A 7373-nucleotide genomic window follows, 5' to 3' on the forward strand; every position below is an offset into this window, starting at 1 on the left:
AAACAAACAAAAAAAAATAACTACAATTTCCACAAATGTTTAGTGATAAAGAGCCACTTGAGAAAAAACCCAGGTTTTCCAACAAAAAAAAAAATTTTTCTTTACGGTAAATAGCTGCCTTTTTATGATTGATACAATCATCAGCCAACAACAACAACAACAACAAATACAAACCGTTGAAAGATGTTGATTTGTGACAAAATATTAAAATTTTTTTTTTTGCTTTGCTGGTCTATGATCGATGTTTGTGTTGTGTGTTGTGCTGTGTTTACCTGGTTTTTTATGGCCTTATTATTCCGGTTATATTGCTTCTGTGTTTGTCTATGATTACTAATTTTTTTTGTTGTTGTTCATTGGGTTTTTTCAATGAATGAATCAAAAGAAAATTTACCGACAATTCTTTTTTTTATCTTGCACATAGAGACCAAACAGAAAAATGAGTAAATAGTAGGAAAAAAAAACAAAAGAATCTTGGAATATACAAGTGGTTTTTTTTTGTTGACACACACACACACACACAGAAAAAAACCACAAAACAAAAGCCATCATCATATTGTTGAGACTTTTTTTTCTCTGGTTTTTCTCTCTCTGGTATATTTGGATATTCATTTCTGTTTAGTTGATTTCATTTTGTTGTAGTTGGTATTATATCGATGGTCATAAAATTTTTTTTTCTTTCTTTTTTTTATTTATTTATTTATTTACGTTGATATTATTTGTTTGTTTTGATACGGAAATTTTTTTTTTACTACTACTACTACTACCACTACAACCACTACTGACTGATATTTAATCATCAAACCGTTTATAGTCGTAAAGTTATCATTTTTTTTTTTTTTTTTTTGATGTTGATGATGAAAATTTTATGACTTTTTTTCTGTTTTGTTTTGTTTTGTTTCATATATTTGAAATGATGATTAAATATGGAAACCAATCTCTTATATTTGGTTTGTAAAATAAAGGCAATTGGAACATGCACACACAAACAAAAATCGCTATTTTTTTGCCAGAAAAAAAATACGATGAATATCCAAATCTGAAATATCGATATGATTGGTGTGTGTGTGTGTACGTGAAAACGCGTGTTATTTTCTCTCGTCAAAACAAAATCTGGATTATCATCGTTATGTTTCTTGGATGAAATGAAATGAAAAAAAAATTGATAATTCGTTGAACCAACAAAAAAAACACACACACCTTTAAATCGGATTATTATTATTATTATGAAAATGTAAATTCATTTGCTTCTGTAAATATGTATGAATAGATTACCCACACACACACACACACACACTAATATTGCTCTAGTTTCTGAAAATCGTTGTTGTTGTTGTTTTTCCTTCCTTTTCCATAAATGATAATCTTTGTTTGGAATCCAAATGTAAAATTTTATGTATGTTCCATGTTTGTAATCCCTGTTTCCCTGCTAAATTTTTCATTCAATGTTTCCCATGATTTTTTTTTAGTTCTTTTATGTCTCCCATTATAATGCTATGAATTAATTTTTTTTTTCTGTTCTTTCTTCTCTAATCCATTTGTTTGTATTTGAATTTTTCGATTTATTGAAAATATCAGAAATTTAAAAAAAATCTTCATCAGCCTCCTAGTCGAATTTTACATCCACCGGAAATCTTTGATCATGTTGTTGATGATGATTTCATTAGATAATCATTCTACTTGCTGATAATTAATGTTAATTCTCATTAAAATCGATTATCATATGTTTCTGACAAACGCAACAATAACAACAACAACAAGTCGTTGTTAATGCCTGAATAATGACCAAAAAAAAAAACAACAAACAGAAAACAATCATGACAAGAAAATGAGCCAATTTTTTTAATGTTGTGTTGACTTTGTTGAATAATCAGCAACAGTGACAACAACATGACCCTGTCACAGATTACATGACAATAAAAAAAAAGAATCGTATAAATTCCACGAACAGTAACTAATAAAGAAATGGAGTTTAAAATCAATTAATCAATCCAAATGATGTTGTAAGATGAAAAAAAAAATTTTTTTCGCTTCAAAATCAATGACGACATTTCAATGACATTTGATTTCTATTTGGTTTGAAGACAATTTTTTTTCAAATAAGAAAAAAAATTCTAATCAAAAATACCCCCTTTGGTGTAGAATTTTTTTTTTTGACTTTTCTACAAATGAAAATCAAACAAACTGATGAAGAAAAAAAAATAAACAAAAGTTTGATAACAACCACACAAACTTTGATGATTATGATCATCATCATCATCATCATAATCAACGTTTTGAAATGTAAAATTTGCGTACATTCATTCATTCATAGTTGGATTTTCTTGTTGCCTGGCAAATGTGAATGTTGAACGAATAAGACATTCAGATTGTGTGTGTGTGTGTGTGTTTGTAGCCTGAATAAGAATGGTAATGGGATGCTTGGACTATTTTAGCAAACTGAGCACACCTGCTAAGACAAACCAGATTCCTAAAGACAAAAAAAACCAAAAAAAAAAAAGAAAAGAAACGAAACGAAAAATCTTTCGTCGTCTTCGTTGTTACCATCATCATCATCATCATCATAATCAAACGCAGCAAGCTCTAAATGGCAACGATGATGATTATGATGATGATCAAACCAAACCAAAAAAAAAAAAAACAAAACGAAACAAGGACGATGGCCCAAATTAAAACTTGTCAAGAAAACGATGAAAAAAAAATATTCGAAATACACCGATGAAAATGATTTTTTTTTCTGGAGATTGAATGTTGTTCTCGAATACGAAAACGAAGAAGAAAAAAAAACAAAAAAAAATTCAAGGGAGCGAAATGATGAGAGATCATCGCCAAAGATAGAAAGATAAACTATACATACATTGAAAACTGTTTATTTTTTTTCAATTTCAAACATTCAAAAAAAAAATTGCTTACAACTGTGTGTGTGGTGAGCAATTCGAATGAATTTTTTTTTGTTGAAGAAAAAAAACTTGAAATTCTTTTCATCATCATCGTCGTCGTTGTTGTTGTTGTTGTCTTTGTGTGTTCAATGAATTTCACTTTATACAATTGTGTGTGTGTTGGTTATAACGAAGAAGACGATAATCTATCCCGCTGCGAACTAGCTAGCTAGCTCCAAACACGCTGTTGTTGTTGTTCGAGACTGTCGTTTTTGCTTTTTTTTCATTTCATTTCATTATTCGAGATATATTTTGATGGTGATGAACAAGGTTTTCATTCGTTTGTTCGTTTTGTTTTTTGTATTCACATTCACATTCATTTAGATCATCATGGAGACTTTGGCCATTTTTTTCGAGCAAAAAAAAAGTTTCGGTTTGGTTAACCAATAATAATGATGATGATGATAAGGTAAATGAAACTACCACATGATATGAAATGATGTGGATGATGGAAACATCATACATTTCAAAAGTTTGGCATTTCCATTCGTTTTTGTTGTTGCTCCTCAATTCTTGCAAAAAGCTTTGAACTTTTTTTTATGAATTTTCATTTTTTTCCATCATTTCTATCCATTTGAATTGAATGAACGAAATGAATAAATTATTGAAATTTGAAAAATGAATTTATGAAATAAAATGTTTGAAATAAACAATATTTATGTATGTGAATATAGTTGAGTTTTCTCATCAATAACAAGAATTCATTCGTAAAGAATTTATTCAATATATTGGAAAATTGATTTTCAATTTTTTTTATACAAAATTCTTGTGCATTGGAAAAAAAACCAAAATTTTATATTCAAAAGAAATTTTCGTTTCATTGATTTGTTGTTGTTGTTGTTGTTGAACGAATTGATTCATTTTAGTTTAACTTTAGCTTGATTTTTTTTCCAAAAAAAAAAAGAAAATCCTGTCCACAGATTAGATTACCGAAATGAAAACAAAACTATTAACAAACTTAAACACATCGTCTGGGCTGATAATCTTTTCAGATTTTTTTTCCACTGTGTGTATTTCATATTTTCATCATTTGCATCAAATAAACAACCAACCAACCAATGATGATGACACATGAAAAAACATTTAAGCCAACAAGATCGATCGATTGATGTTTAGTTTGTTGTTGTTGTTGTTGTTGACCCCTCCACCTGTGTGTATTATACATTATGATTAGATAATTTGATTTTCAATCAAAAAAAAACTTTCCATCTTCTCAATTATATGATGATGATTATGATGATGTACGATTTCGATATCAATCGATATCTCAGGTATTTTTGAAAGATTTAAATCAATTAGATCGATAATGATAATTCTTTTTATTTGATTTTTTGAAATCTGTATGTGTGTGTATGTTGTCAATCACCGAATTGTATGGAGAGACAATAGAATCAAAATTGATGATGAAACAACAAAACTCGAATCAATATATACAATCATCTCATTTTCATTTTCATTTATGTGGAAATATAGTGTCTGAATGTGATTGAAAATCATCATCATCAATCGATTGATTTTTCTTTTTCGATATTATTCATTTATGTTATTCATCCATTATCATAAAATGTTCATTTCATTGCATTGCAATGCATTGCCCCTTACAATGAACAATGAATGAATGAATTGAAAAAAATAACAAATGAAAATCTTATGGAAAAGAATTAGTCAGTCAGTCAATTTCAAAGTCACTATCATCATCATCATCATTATCATCTTTTCGTTTTTTTTCAAAATTCATTCAAACCAAAAGCCAAGCCATTCACACACAAACAAAAAAAAACACAGGAAAGCCATTCGAGCGAATGTTGAATTTATATTGAAACGAAACATTCATTCGTTCGTTCGTTCGTTTGTAATCATCATTATTATCATCATCTTCATCATTATCATCATCAACCAATGAAGAAGAAAATGATGAAAAAAAAGGAACATTCATCGAAATGTTCGTCATCAACATCATCAACGTTTTTTTTTCTATTAGTTACGTATTTGGTTAATTGACTTTTTTTTTCTTCATCCACTAACTTTAACTTCTTGATCCACACATTTCTTTAGTTTGAATGATGAAAAAAATAATGATGAGGATGATGATGAAAAAGGTATATATGAAAGAGAGAGAGAGATATGTATAAGGAGTGTGTGTGTGTTTGTATGTAACTTCATCAGGTATACTTTGGTGATGGTATGTGTGTATTTCGAAAAAAATGATGATGATGATGATGAAAACATACCAATCCATGCGGACAAAGAATCATCATCATCATCATAATTCGAAACCGAAAAAAATACTCATTTGCCGCATGTTTTCATTAACTTTTCTACCATTTTTTCTTTTTTTTGCTTGCTTGAAATAATTTTAAGCCATAATAATAATCTGGACAAACAAAAAAAAAATAAAGATGAAGAGAAAATAAGAAAAAAAATTCTCGTTGCTTTTGATGATGATGAACATGATTAGCTGATGTGTGTATAGAGAGAGAGAGAGCGTCATCATCATCATCACTATATTTGTATTTGTATTTTACCATTTCATCTTCAGGTATTTCTTATGATTCTTCATATACAAGACACACCTCATCATCATCATTGGTTTGATAATCATTCCATTTCCATTTTTATTCAATGTTGAGATGAAATTTATTTATTTGAATAAATAAAATTTTTGTCGACAACCGAGAATAAAAAAATCAGCTTGTCACTGGATTATCGCACGAATTTGAATTGTGTGTGTGTATGTGTGTGTTTGTCATAATGCAATAAGAAAAAAAAAATTTTGACAACTAAAAAGATGAAATTATTTGCTCATTAAGAAAAAAAAGACCAAATGATGATCATTATTATAATGAAGAAAAAAATCTTTATCGTTGGTTAATGACAAAAGCATTTTTTTTTTTTTTTTTAGTTATTGCAAAATTATAGGGGTTTTGGGTTATTATTAGTAGTTTTTTTTCGTTTATGACGGAAGAAAAACCATATAATCATCATCATCATTATTTGGTGTTAAAAGGATTGAAAAAAATTGTTTTCCTGGCTAGCAACGAGTAGAAGAAATCATTTGGATTTTCATTTGATGGTTTAGTTGTAACACGCTAAAGAATAATTAAAATATCGTGATACGAATAAGTCATTGGCCAATTCAATGATGTGATGACAGAATTTTTTTTTATTTTTTTTCTCATCATTTCAATTCGATAATCATAATGATGATGATGATGATCGGATTCACTTGAATGAACGAATAGACGTTGAAAACATGAATGACCGATTGATTTTTTTTATTGTTTTCTCTGTTTGGTCATGAATTTATTCTTATCTTATTTTTTTTCATAAATGGATAATAATGTTTTCTGCATGTTTATTACAGATTTTTTTTTGTTTTTTGTTTCATTTGATGATAACAGACTTTGTGTGTGTGTGTGAATTTGTGACATGTCTGACTATCTTTTATCTGTCTGTTTAATGATTTTTCAAATGTTTTTTTCTCTTTTTTTTTGTTTGAATTGAAATTACATGACCATTTACCATTATTATCACATTTCAAATTCCGTATGTGTTTGTGTGTGTGTGTGTGTGTAATCATCATCATAATAATAATGATGATAACACGAAGGTTACAAAAAAAAAATAAAAAACTATCGTCACCCAGAAAAAAAATGCAAAGATTACCACCAATGATAATGAGCCAATTTGTAACCAACAACAACGACAACAACAAAAACAACGGCAAAAACATTGATGTCATAATGAGAAAACTTTAGAATGGAAAAAAATTTTTAAAATCGTAATTTTTTCCCCTTTCAAGTTATAAATTTTTTTTTATCATACGAATAAGTCATTTTACCAGAATCAATGAGAATCAAAATATCAATTTTGATCGACAATTTTTGAAATCGATATTTGCTTCTTTTTTTTCTTTCAAACATTTCAATGTCTGATGATGATCATCTCATCTCAATCGCACGCACGCAGACACACACACACACATACAACACTCAATGGTTCAATGATTGTGTTTAGATTCACTTGAATCTTTTTCACTAGATTTAGATTTTATTTGTTTCTAGCTTCGGGCAACAAAACGATTAGAATGCAAAACGAAACGAAGAAATAATAATGATTTTTTTTTTGACTTGACTTGTTGTTTCACAGGTTAAATTTTTCAACAAAAAAAAACCATCATCACCAACAACATGAAAAAAAAACGGACCAGGCCTCTTTATCTATATCGATCTTTTCGATACACATACACACATTTACACATGTGGTGGTTCTTCTGTGGCCATCATTATCATCATCATCATCATCATAATCGTTTGGAATAAAGAAAGAAGAAGGAAAAAAAGTGCAAGTCCACATACACAGTATGTATGTATCGTTTTAGGTCGTTGGTCGTTTGGATGAATCTCATCATCAACATCAACATTTTACCATTGCCAT

Source organism: Dermatophagoides farinae, chromosome 1 (assembly GCF_024713945.1).
Source record: "Dermatophagoides farinae isolate YC_2012a chromosome 1, ASM2471394v1, whole genome shotgun sequence".
Classification (NCBI taxonomy): Eukaryota; Metazoa; Arthropoda; class Arachnida; order Sarcoptiformes; family Pyroglyphidae; genus Dermatophagoides; species Dermatophagoides farinae.